Source organism: Echinops telfairi, unplaced genomic scaffold (assembly GCF_000313985.2).
Source record: "Echinops telfairi isolate 266 unplaced genomic scaffold, ASM31398v2 ScPeMD7_7469;HRSCAF=8507_0, whole genome shotgun sequence".
Lineage (NCBI taxonomy): Eukaryota > Metazoa > Chordata > Mammalia > Afrosoricida > Tenrecidae > Echinops > Echinops telfairi.
The window spans coordinates 8,303,903-8,318,083 of NW_022111372.1; positions in this window are offsets into that span (position 1 = coordinate 8,303,903).

The following is a 14,181-nucleotide window of genomic DNA, read 5'->3' on the forward strand; positions in this document are numbered from 1 at the left end:
ATAGAGATAATAGGTTGCAAAAGTACTATAGTTCACTGCTGGCTATGTCAGAGTTAAAACAATTATTTTTTTCATGAAAAGAAATATACTTCTCAAAAAAAGGGAGAAAGAAATACACTTCTCTAATTTGTGTTTTCCACTATCTGTGAGTTTGGCACACTGTGGTGGATTGTACATTGCTGTGATACTGGAAGCTATGTCACTGGCATTTTAAATGCCAACAAGGTCACTTAAAGCAAACAGGTTTTAGCAGACGTTCCATACTTAAAACAGAGAGCAAAGAAGGTCTTGGCTCCCCATTTCAGAGGAAGGAGCCACTGAAAACAGCATGCATAGTTTTAAAATATCCTCAGATACTGAAAGCCTAATGAGTGGTAGCAGAACGTTTTTTGGACAGAGTTAGAGAGTGCACTGCTCTGGTCTGGGGGCAATTGAAATGTGACTGAGTGGGAGCTGACGTGAGATGCGAGTCTGATAAGGCCTGTGGGAGGAAGCCTTTGGTACTTTCATTTGCTGATAGAACACAATGCCACAACTCAAGGTAAGCAGAAGCAATTGCTAAAATATGCCAATAATCAGACGGGTAATGTGCAAAGTATGAATCTGGGAAAATGAAAGTGGTCAAGAACAAAAGGAAACACTTAAAGGTAGATATGCTAGATGTTAATGAGCTGAAATGAACTGGGATTGGCCATTTTGAATCATAGATTTATATGATTAAATTGCTGGGAATAACACAATCAAGAGATATGGTTTGGCATTTATTGTCAAAAAGACATTACAAAATCAACCATGAAGTACAACACTGTGAGAAATAGGATTATATTTACCTTCCTTCAAGGGAATCCAATCAATACAACTTTATTCAAATTTCTACCACCAACCTTAGTCACAAATTGAGCAATCTACAATCAAGAAGTATTGGTAGCTATTAGAGATTGAAGGACAAAAGTTAGAAACAAAGAGGAAGAGACAGTCATTGGAAAATATGGGTTTTATGACAGAAATGAAGTTGGAGATTACATGATAGAATTTTGCTAGACCAATAATTTGTTCTTAAACAAATATCTTTTACAATGACACACACAAAAAGTAGCTATGCACATGGACTTGCCCAGCTTGAATACATTGAAATCAAATTAACTAAATCTGTGGGAAGACATGATAGAGAAGCTCAATATCAGCAGCTAAAACCATGCTGGTGGCTGACTATGGAAAAGACAATTGCTCCTACATAAGTTCAGGATAAACCTGAAGAAAATAAAAATAAACAAACAAGAGTCTATATTTAATCTCCAAACTATGATGCATTGAAGACTAATTAAAGAAGACCTGGTGATCTTCTTTCTGTAGGAGGATATCGAGAACATCATTTATGAGGAAAGCAACAGATGAATACAAAAAATAAAAGATGAGAGAGAAGAAAAACAAACAAAATGTATATCAGAAGAAACTTGAAACTTTCCTCTTAATTGTAGAATAGCTAAACAAATTGAAAAAATTAAGTCTCAGCTGAATAGAACATTTCAATGGGTAGCTAAAGAAGAAAAAGTCAAATATTTATATTGAAATATGAAAAGACTTAGAAATAGTAAAGAAAAAGAGGAAGACATATTCAATATATCTGAAATTGAAGAAAACCAAGAAAAAAATTCAAGTTCAAGTGAGTTGCGGTATTGAAAGTTTCCATAGGCAGAATCTTGAATGATGCAGGAAGCATCAAAAGAGGATGGAAAGAACACATAATCACTGAACAAAAAAAAACAAGTCAACATTCTACCATTTTAGGAGGTACAATATGAGCAAGGACCAATAATGCTAAAGAAAGAAGTTCAAGTTACACTGAAACATTAGCCAAAATCCAGGGCTCCTGGACTTGACGTAATACCAATGGCATATTTCAACAAGCGTATGAATCAGTGGAAGCACTCTCTTATCTTTATCAGAAATTTGGAAGACAGTAACTTGGTCAACTGAATAGAAGAGATCCAGATATTTACTCGCTCCAAAGAAAAGTGACCCAAGCAAATCCTCAAATTATAAAACAATTTCATTGATATCATATATAAGTGAAATGTTGATGAAGATAATCTATCAACGGTTTCAACAGTACTTTGACAGGGAACTGGTAGAGTTTCAGGCTGGATTCTAAGAGGATGAGGTATAAGGAATACTATTGTTAAGGTCAGATGGATCTTGGATCAAAGTAGAGAATATCAGAAAAATGCTTACTTGTGTTTCTATTTTTTAATTATTATTTTAAAATCATTTTTATTGGGGACTCTTACAGCTCTTACCACAATGGATATATAGATTCATTTTGTCAAGCACATTTGCATATATGTTGCCATCATCATTTTCAAAACATTTTCTTTCTACTTGAGCCCTTGGTATCAGCTCATTGTCCCCAATCCCCCACATTCCCTCCCTCATGACACCTGGATAATTTATAAATTATTATTTTTTTCATGTCTTAAACCAACTGCTGTCTCCCTTCACCCACTTTTCTGTTGTTAGTCCCCCTGAGAGGGGGTTATACTCCAATCATTGTGATCAGTTCCCCATCCCCCCCACCACCCTTCCCCTTACTGTCCTGGTATCGTAACTCTAATTATTGGTCCTGGGGGTGTTTACTTGTCCTGGATTCCCTGTGTTGTCAGCTCTTATCTGTACCAGTGCATGTTCTGGTCTAGCTAGATTTTTAAGGTAAAACTCAGACATTTGTCTGTTTAGATCATAACAAACAATGGGTAACTTTGAAAAGAACGGAAATTGCAGAACACCAGTATTCTTGCAGGAAACTTGTACATAAATCAAGAATCAGTTTTGAAAGCTAAACAAGAAAATACTGTATGGTTTAAAATTAGGAAAGGTGTGTGGCAAAGGGTTTTATCCTCTCAACATACATATGCTGAGTAAGCAATCAGAGAGGTTGGCTCATATGAAGAAAAATGTGGCATCGTGCTTGTAAGAAGACATATTAACAACTTGCAATGTGTAGAACTGATCTTTCTGCTGAAAGCAAAGGGGATTTAAAACAGTTGCTAATGAAGATCAAAGATTGTAGCCTTCAGGATGAATGGAGACCAATTGTAAAAATGACCAAAATCTACTGGACCAATAGATAGCAACACAATAAATGGAGAAAAGTTTGAAATTTTCAAGTATTGTGGCTTGTTTAGCACCAAAATCAGTGCTCATGGAAACAATAGTCAATAGATCAATAGATGAGTAGCATTAGGTAAATCTGCTAAATAAGACCTTTTGACAGTATAAAAAAAGAGCAGTGCTACTTTGAACACTTAGGTGTGACTGGCAATATCATGGTATTTTCCATTGCCTAATATGCATATGAAAGTTTCATATTGAATAAAAAAGACTGAAGAAGAATTGATGCATTTTAACGGTGGTGCTAGAAAGGAAATTTGAAACAACAAATTGATCCATCTTGGAAGAAATAAGGTCATTAAAGGAAATTATGCATACTATAGACATGGTGGTAGTTACATAATCTGGTGTCAATTTGAGGATTCAGAGTGAAGGGTGGAGCCTAGCCTGTCAATCAGATCACAGCCAACAAGTCCTCTGTGTGGGCATGGTGTTCTCTTGAGGATTCTGGGAACTTGGTATTCTTCCTTGGAAGCAGGAGACTCTTTCTCTGGGCTTACTCTCTGTGAGACATCCCTGTGGAGAAGACATATGGAGAGAGGCTGATGGGGCCAGAGAAGCCATGTGGAGATCCCTGCCAGTGCTGAGATGCTTACAACACCACTGGATCCACAAGATTTTCCACACAAGGGCCTGTGATCTTCCTGCATTTGGTGTCATTGCATGTGTTTTGTGAGTCTGAAGAGGACTTTACATATTAGTATTGGACATAAGGGCTAATATTGGACTTATGGACTTGATCTGGCCTGGGCTGGGATGTTTTCTCAATATTCAACTTCAGAGTTAACAGTATATTCCTAGAATACAGTGGTTCTCAACCTTAGTAATGTCGCGACCCTTTGGTATGGTTCTTCATGTTGTGGTGACTCCGTATGTAGGTGTAATTGCATGTGGGTTGACCTGCCTAAAGACAGATAAAGGAGTGGTGTCTCGGTTCCTAAGACCATCAGAAATATGGTCTTAGGCGACCCCTGTAAAATGATTGTTTGGACCCCAAAGGGGTTGCAACATAATAATTAAGGCAGAGATACAGGAGCAGAAAAAAGGAAAACAATGAAAAAATCAATGCAGCTCAAAGCTGAATCATTGACAAGATTTTTTAACAGAATTGATAGACTGTTGAACACCTAACCAAAGAAAGGAAGAAACAAATTTTAATAGCTAGGATGACACTCCTGCTCAGCATCTAAGGCACAGAGGGGACTGTAGGGCCAGTCCACCACAAGACATGATGTCCCCTCACTGCCCCCACAGTAGTGCAGGGGATTTCACTAGAGACACAGTGTGGGAATTGTGCTCTGTCTGCCCCCATGCCCACAATATACACACACTAGGCACAACACATAAAGGAGCACAACAGAGCAGCAAGGGGTACAAAACAACGAAGTCTCTGAGGACTCCCAAAAATGTGTGACTGGCAATATTCTGGGCTGGCCTCATCAGAGGGCTGGCCTCATCAGACCCAATCTGAAAACCTACATAAGTGTCAGCAGACAGACCTGGAACTATTTATAGGCACTTTTTTTCACTTTCTTCTTATTTTTTTTCATGTCTATCTATATAAGAGAGGCAAGATAAATAATCTCGACAGGAAACCACAGGAATGACATTTCTGGGAGGACACGTGAGAGCGAAATGTGGGGAAAAGGAGTGGGGAGCCAACAAACCCAAGGCCAAGGGAACAACAAGAGATCTAAAATTGATGGTGAGGAGGTTGTAGAATGCCTGATGGGGTTTGATCGTGGACAATCTAACTGAGAGGAATTATTGAGAGCCCAGTGAAGCTCGAACATGGTAGTAGAACAGGTGGAAAGTAGAAGGAAAGAAAGGAAAGAACTAGGAGACAAAAGATATTTACAGAGGTATACATATAGGCATGCACATATATAAAAATAATAATAATATATAATGATAGGGATATAGGCCTATGTACATATATTTATATGTTAAGTATAAGGAAACAGGTGAATGTTGGGCCTCTACTCAAATACTCCCTCAAAACAAGAACACTTTGCTCTAATAACCTGGCATTCTGTGATACCTTCCTAACATGATCATGAAGATAAAATGGATGCATAAGCAAATATGGTAAAGAAAGCTGATGGTGCCTGGATATTAAAAGATACAGTGTCTGGGGTTTTAAAGCCTTGAAGCTTAACCATTTGTTCATTTATCAGGGAAGCAACAAAGACCTGTGATCATGGTATTGACAGTATTGGTTACCAGGCATCAGAAGACCCAAAACAATCATACTGATGTGAGCCACTTGGGCATCCCCACACAGAAGGGTCACAAGGAGTCAGTCAAGGTGCAATATACCACCAATGCACTACAAAACATTCCTCTAGTTCTTTAATGCTCGCGCCCGCACTCACTCTCCCACTCGCACTATCATGACTCTAGTTCTACTTTAGAAACTTAGCTAGACTAGTGCATATACTGTGCTACAGATAAGAGCTTTTGACACACGGAGTCTAGGACAGATAAACCCCGTAGGAACAGTAAAAGGAGTATTGATACTATGAGTGTAGGGGAAAGGTTGGGGAAGAAGAAGGAGAAATGGGGAACTGATCATAAGGATCAATGTATAATCCCCACCCCACCCCTCTATCAGGGGGATGAACAACAGAAATGTGGGTGAAGGGGGACAGTAGATGATGTAAGATATGCAAACAATAATAATTTATAATTTATCAGGGTTCACAAGGTGAGGACAGTAGGGAAAAATGAAGAGCTGATACCAAGGACTCAAGAAGAAAGAAAATGTTTTGAAAATGATGATGGTAACATGTACAATGTGCTTGATACCACTGATATATGGATTGCTATAAGGGTTGTAAGAGCCCACAATAAAACTGTTTATTAAAAAAATATACCATGCACTTCCAAAAACAATACAAACAAACAAAAACCTGTTACGGAACAGTATATCCAGCATGTTCCTTAGAAGCAAGGATGATTAGTCTTCCTCTCATGTCCTTTGGTCATGTTATCAGGAGATACCAGTCCTGGAAAAAGTTATCAGGCTTGGTAAAGTAGAATGACAGCAAAATGAGGCAGACTCTCAACAAGTTGGATTGATACAGTGGCTTCAATAGTGGTCTCAAGCATAAGGACCACTTTGTAGATGGTACGGGGCTATTCATATGTGATGTAGGATTGCTATGATTTGGAACTAACTTAATGGTACTTAACAACAAAAACAAATATAATCTCATCTGTCTTGCTTTTTTATTGATACATGACAAATAACCCTGAGCATCATAGTTTAAGAAGTGAAAGATTTACTGTACTACTTACAGTTTCTGTGGGTGAAAGTTTGAAGAATGGTTCACTTTTGACCCTCAGGTATTTTGTATGTTGACTAGCATGACCGGAGGACTTTACTCAGGTAGGAGGATTTTTTTCAATGAGAGTCACGGATAAAGTTGTTGGCAACAGACCTTGGAATCTGTCCATGTGCTCCTGAGTGTCCTTTTGACATGACAGATAAATTTCCCGAACAAGAGGTGTACAATAAAGGAAGGTCCAGTGCTCTTAATGACTTAACCTCCAAAGTCATACACTACCAATTCTGCTTTATTATATTTGTTAGTAGTAACTAATTAAGTCCAGTTCACTCCCAAGCATGGGTTGGGTGGTGATGAAGCATACGCTCTTCCTTTTGAAGGATAAATTACCAAATAATTTATGAACACATTTTTAAAATATCAGACTTCCTATAACTTTTGCCAATGGAGTACACTAATTTTTATACCCTGAAGAGTCCACAAATCATACATTAGTAAATTATCAGAAAAGGGGAAATGCCGGGGAAGAGAGAACTTCAGAGAAATAATTTATAATTGCAATTTTCTAACACCAGTTCTATAAGAACAGGGGTAGAGGAGAACCTCTTTCCTTATTTTCAACAGGAAAAATAAAAATAAAAATCATTCATATTCTATTTGTATTTGTCCTTACATAGAATCAATAACCAAAATGAAGATTGTCACTATGAGGGACAAATGACAGTTTCGGGAAGCATGGGATTGAAGCTAAGGTGCGTCAGTATGCATCCATATTTGACTATTTGCACAGCTGACTAGAACAAAGAGTATAGTGTTCTTATCAAATTTAGGAAAGCATATACACCTCCACATGCAAACACCCTCAGGTATGGCGATGAACTTTGTTTCAATTTGAGTAGCTCTTCCCATTATTTACTAACCTGAGAAGATACACTTGATCTTTTCTTCTAAATATTCAAATATGCATTAACTGTTTGAATATTTTACTGAGAGAGGGAATGTTTCATATTTTTTAAGTTTATGTTGGTAGATTTATTCTAAATCTAAGTTTCACAGTTTATAGAACCAAATATTATATCAGTTCAATTCTCTGATGTTTGTATGTTTTCAGATGTTGTTTGTATGGCAGAAGAAGGACCCATAAGCCACAAAGGAGACCTGGCATGCTTAGGACTAGAGCTGATCTCTTTCCCCAAAATGTCAGCCAAGTGTTAGGTTTTTTTCTTTTTTAATCATTATATTAGGGGCTCATACAGCTTTATTACAATCCATACATACATCAATTGTGTAAAGCAGATTGTACATTCATTGCCCTCATCATTCTCAAAACATTTATTCTCCACCTAAGCCCCTGGCATCAGCTCCTCATTTATTTCCCACTCTCCCAGCTGACCCCTCCCTCATGAGCACTTGATAATTTATAAATTATTATGTTGTCATATCTTGCACTGTCCGATGACTCCCTTCACCCACTTTTCTGTTGTCTGTCCCCCAGGGAGGAGGTTATATGTAGATCCTTGTTATCAGTTTCACCTCTGATATTTTATAAGACTAACAAAAACATATATTGATAATGAGATTCTTGACATTTTATTTTACATTTTTCTCTTTCTTACTTTATTATTCTTCAGTGTAAGGTAACTTTTGTGTTGAAACAGCCTGGAATAATGACATTATTAGTCTTAACTATTTTCAAGTTGAAATGTCCTGAGCCAGTCACTACTATTTCAAAACACTAAGAAATTAGTCCTCCAGAGCTTTGGACACCTTGTTATTTCTGCATCCTTTATTTTGTTTGCTTTTTGTTGTGTAATAAGGCTTGAGAAGTTATATATCATTATTCTAAAATAAAATATTTCAAACCCTCAGTTTTCCAGCAGATCATGATTTAACCTGAAACAGAGGAATATTCTCAGGAAAATGAAATGAAAATCAGATCAAGCAGATACTTGGGAATTGAAGATGTCTACACAATTACCCAGTATAACAAAATAAGCTGCATCTATACATTACATGCCTTTTTTCCTTCTCATTTTGAGAAGGATAAATTCATGTCCCATTTTCTCTTCTAGGGTCAACATTTTCATGAGTATATTATGTGTCAAGTGTGAATACATCTATCTAGTTAGTGCAGTAAAAGAGGTGAAAATATTCTGAATTTATTCCGTGCATATCCTGAAGAAACCATTCATATCCTACTATATTTAGAAATATATGAGACATAAAATGATCAAGATCAGAAGTATAAATTGTTGAAACTGACCCTCCAAAATAAATGTGCAACATGACAAGAATATTCCCTTTGAGCACCAAGGTAAATACCAAACCCTATGATTTAGAGTTTATAGCAGTAAAAATCTAAAAGAGGCAAAGAAACAGGGATATTTTGTTACTTAACATTGCAAAAGTATAGACTTATGTAAGTATATAAAGAATAATTTAAAAATATTTGAAAATCATGATTCAGAAATAACCATTTTACTTCACCATATGAATTCATTTAAACCAAGGCAAAATACTAAATCCAATTATAGGATCAGAATTAAAATCAAAGAAAATAATCAAAAGTAAGAAACATCTTATTTACAAAAAAATCATCAACTGCCTATAATGTTTCTCTTGTCCCATTGAATTTTTGTCTTTCTTCAAATTCTTTGAATCTGTATTTTTTTTCTACATAATTAAGATTTTTTCTATGTAGGGAATGCAGATGCTTAATGAACACCTGGGCCTTCATATGGGAAGAAACCATGGAAGGTCAATGGACTCTGGGTCGCTCTCTTTCTCGCCTTGTGTTTTTCTATCTCTCCACTTGTATTTTCTCTCTTTCTCTCTCTCCACTTCTTCCCTGCCACACCCCCCAATCCTAGTGCTCCTTCCATATGTTTCTTTTTTTAATACTAATTTTAATTATTTATATATTATTGATCGATTGTAAAGTAAGTAGGGATTTTTGAGCACTCTCCTCATATTTCCACATTTTATGAATACTTGTCTGTATGTATTCCTTATCTCCCCCAAACCCCTCCCAAATAAATATACAGTTATTTCCAGCTTTACTATTTATCCACAGATAACTTTATCTTACGTAGCTCATTTTCCATTGTATGAGTTCTGGAAAAGCCCTGAATCCAAGTTACTTGAGATGACCATGCAATGGGTATTATTGAATAGGATTTAGATCATGCTATTAATTATCCACAGCTGGGCCAAGAGATAAGGTACATTGACAGATTGGCTTCAGCAATAAGCTCAAGCTAGCAACAGTTGGGAGTATGACATGGGACCAAGTAGTGTTTCTGTTGTACATCGGGTCGCTGTTGGTTGGAGCCAACTGAATGGCATTTAACAACTGAAGAAACAGAGGCACAGAGGAAACAAAAGTGACTTCCCTCTTAAGTGGCTATGATATCAGTTGCCATCAAGTTGATTCCAACTCATGGTGGTCTATGTGTGTCTAAGTAGAACAAAGCTCCATAGGTAGAATTTTTTCAAACATAAAACCAAATTCACTGCTGTTGATCAATTTTGACACATAGCTGCCCTCCAGGCAAACTAGAACTTCCCTTTTAGGTTACTAAGGCTGGGAATTTTTACAGGAGCAGAAAGTCTAATTTTTTTCATGTAGATCAGCTGGTAGTTTTGAACTGCTAACTTTAAATAAGGCTATCATCCGGTGGGGTCAAACAGCCTTGAATTCAGAAGAGGTGGATTATTAGGCCTAATTAGGCCTTTCTGAGCAAATTCAAACCTACAAGGTTTGGGCTTGCAGATGGCCACATTAATGATTTGCATCACCCAGAAACTCCTTTAGATCTACTGCACACAAAATCAATTACTGCCTTTTTCCTATATATTTAATTCTACACATTTACAACTCATATTTAGACTTTTCCATTAATACAGAGACCATAAACTTTTTTAATGCAAACCAAACATCAGTTTCCATATTCTGACATTTATTTAATACTATTAAATTGAAATTAATCTAGATATCTAATATTCTAAGGTTCTTGCTATTTCAAAACAAGTTATTCAAATAATTAGAATAATCTTGTTCAAAACTTTAAAAAATATTGACATGTTATCTCCATCTGGTGTAAAATCTTAATGTTCAGGACATTATCCTGAGTTTTGACTGTCCAATCAGTGATTTGATGGTTTTTAAACTTCTAATATCACCGCTATAGAAAGAATCCTAGTAAGCATTAGAATGCTTGACTACTTTATCTATGTGCCCCTTTGAAGGTATGGGTTGACTAGAGAAACACATTCATAGACACTCATATTTGTGTAAGAAAGGGCTTTATATAAAAAAGTAACTGTATATTAAGACAACATCCCAACTCTGTCCAGATCACGTCCATAAATCTGATAATACCAGTATTTGAAATTCCTCTTCAAACTCACACACCACATACACTGACACTGAATGCAGGAAGATCAAAGGCCAGTGGGTAGAAAGTCTTGTAGCTCCAGTGGCAGTGGAAGCAACTCAGAAGAGTGCTGGTGCAGGTCTCTATTGGCTCCTCCAGCTCCAGGGCTCTGGCTCCATCAGCATAGCTTCATGTGGCTTGTCCACAGGAATGGCTCAGAGAGAGTGTGTTCCGTTTCCAGGGAGGAAGACAGGGGTTCCCAGAATCCTCAGAAGGCCATTAGCTATGACCTGATTGACAGGCTAGATTCCACCCCTTTGCAAGTTGACAGGAGATTATGTAACTGCCACAACCCCTCTCCACATTTGGGTAGATATATCTTTTAAGTGACCTGCTATCACAAGAACCAATATAGATCCCAGCCATTCCATAGTTCATTATAAGTAATTGAAATCTACATAAATAATACACTTTGTCTAAGCAGTATCTCAAAGGCATTCACTAGCTCTTCACCAGAAATAGAAAATTATAGTCAAGAACAATTTACCAATTACAAGAATCAACTCAAAACTCAATGTCATTGAGTCGATTCCAATTCATAATGGACTCTTTAGGACAGGAGAGCACTGCCACTGTGGGTTTCTGACACGACAAATCTTTACAGGCATAGATAGCCTCCATACAAAGGTCTTAAAAGTCAATGGAAAAAGTCTATTATATTTTTATTGCATTTTCCCATGAACTTTTTGAAATGCCTTTGTATGTAAAGAAATGCCAATTCTTGGATCCTAGTGAACTAAATGAAAGGCATGCTCTGCTCAATTAAAGCAATATTAAGAACACTAACTTAATGGTACTCAAAATAATGTAATTTTAGGTTTTATATTCAGTATGCACAAACCAGGACATTCTTTTCATTAAAAGTGAAATGTCAATGTCCTTTCTTCCAATGCATCGTCATAAATCAATAATCTGGACATTAAGTAGATTGAAATAGAAACTGAAGAAAAAGTACAGATTCTTCAAACTGCCCACACATATTCTGGCACTTAACACGTTTATTTTCAAAGTTGTTAGAATTTCCTGGATGTGAGGAAATATCTAAACAACTATACTCACTTTAGTTATATATATTTTTGAAATGTTTCAGAATTAATATGTTTTAGGAACGATGGTTTACGCATTAACATTTTCACATACAAAACCCAAAACCTATTAACTACATATCTTGCTGTTCCCATATTTCTCTTTCTTCTAGCAATTAAGGATCAAATTCTTTAACATCATTACAGTATAGCTCTGCCTCTACTATTATATTTTCATCTTATCTAGCTCTTGTGGTTTAGTGTATAATACATTATGTTGCTAATCCCAAAGTCAGCAGTTCAAAGCCACTAGCTTATCCATGGGAGAAAAGATGAGGCTTTCTATTCTAGGGAAGATTTGCTGTCTCAGAAAGCCACAGGGGCAGTTCTACCTTGTCCTAAATTCTAGGACCTAGAGGATCACTATGAGTCAGAATTGACTCGATGACAGTGAATTTGCTCTGGAGTGAGGACACTGGTGGCAAGAACATGATAGTGTTTTAATGGTAGCGTTCTCTGCTTCCTTGTATGAGAACTGGCTTCCATTTCTGATTCAATAGATCTCATGATCAACCTGTATCTCTCTGTCTTTGTAGACTATGTTGTCAAGTGATTTTAGCAGATTGTCCATAATAATAGAGACCAGAAAGAAAGACTAGAGATCCTATGGTTCACAAACATCTTGTCCAAGTCTAATCTCAGAACTAGACAATGTGTTTCCTTCTGATGTGCTTGGAGACATCCTGAGTTTGGACCGACACAGCAGTTAACAACAAGGACACCTATGCTATTTGTTTTCTGAAAGGCAAATATTCACACCTCAACTGTTCTTACATCTTAGCATTACTTGTGTTTATTAAGCATATTTCTTTAACAATTTTCTTTCTTCTTCAGTGTATACTTTCACATTGCAAGAATTAAATCCTCTGCTCACACATTAAATTTATTATAGTCTCAGGATTTATGACTCTCACACTAATATATGTATCCTGGGTCATATCCTATATTAACCGAACATCCATTATCTCTCAAATAGATCTCCAAACCAGATCCCCTTAAAGATAGCTAAACACTAGGTAAGTTTAAAAAAATGCAAAAGGGCATAGGGAAAAAGTTACTGTATACAAACATTTCTGGAGGGGGGGGGGGTTGGTTTGAGGACCAGGTAGTATGGTAAGGACCAGACAAAATCCAGGGATACATATGGTAGCCAACTTAAAAGGAGGAGGGGAAAGGAAAAAAAAAACCAAAACAGATATGTGTAGCAGGGGAACAGAGCACTAACCCAAGAGAAGGATATTGTTTATATCTCCAAAGGGAAAGAGGGACCAGATTTCAATCTAGTGCTCCAAGATGTGAATGCAACATGCCGGCATGGAGTAGGGAACCAGTGGAGAGGTCTGAGGGGCGGGCTCCAATCCCAACTACATGGACAGCTGCCCCTCCCCCAAGAAGAATTTATTTCAGATGACCGCACTGAAGCTGCAGCTCAGGGAGAGGGATATGTCTGATCAGAGCACATGGGACCAAACAAAGGGGGAGGAAGAGAGGGTGGAGCACATCCTGGCCCACCAAGCCTTGAGGACAATATTCCCGCTCAGAACAGCCAATGCACAGAGAAGACCACATGGCCGGCCCCACTATGAGACACGACATCCCTCACTGACCCATAGCCCTACAGGGACAACATTGGAGACACAGTGTGGAAATTCCACCCGATCTGATACCACCACACCAAGGCAAAACACTAAGGGCATGGAATAGAATAGCAAGGGGAGCAGAGTCCTGAAGTCCCCAGGGAATACCAAAAATAGCCTTTGGGGTCAGGGCTTGGTGCCCCATCAGACTCAAATGTAAACACACCTAAAGGCCAAAAAAGAGTCCTTGAACTGACTACAAGCTTTTCTTTCTTGTTGTTCTGTTTTTTTTTGCTTTTTTCATTGGCCTGTTGTTTTTGTTTTATTTTGTTGCTTGGTTTTGCTTTGTCTTTTTTGTGTGCATGTTATTAGTTTTGCAGGTCTATCTAAATAAGATAGGCTGGATGAACAATCTGGAGGAGAAAACAATGGGACAGACAGTTCCGGGGGTGCATGGGAGATTGGGAGTTTTGGGGAAAGGAAGTGGTATTAGCAAACCCAGGGATAAGGGAACAAGTGATCCAAATTGGTGATGAGGAGGGTATAGGAGGCCTGGTAGGGCTTGATCAAGGGTAATGTAACCCAGAGGAATAATTGAAACCCAAATGAAGGCTGAGCATGATAG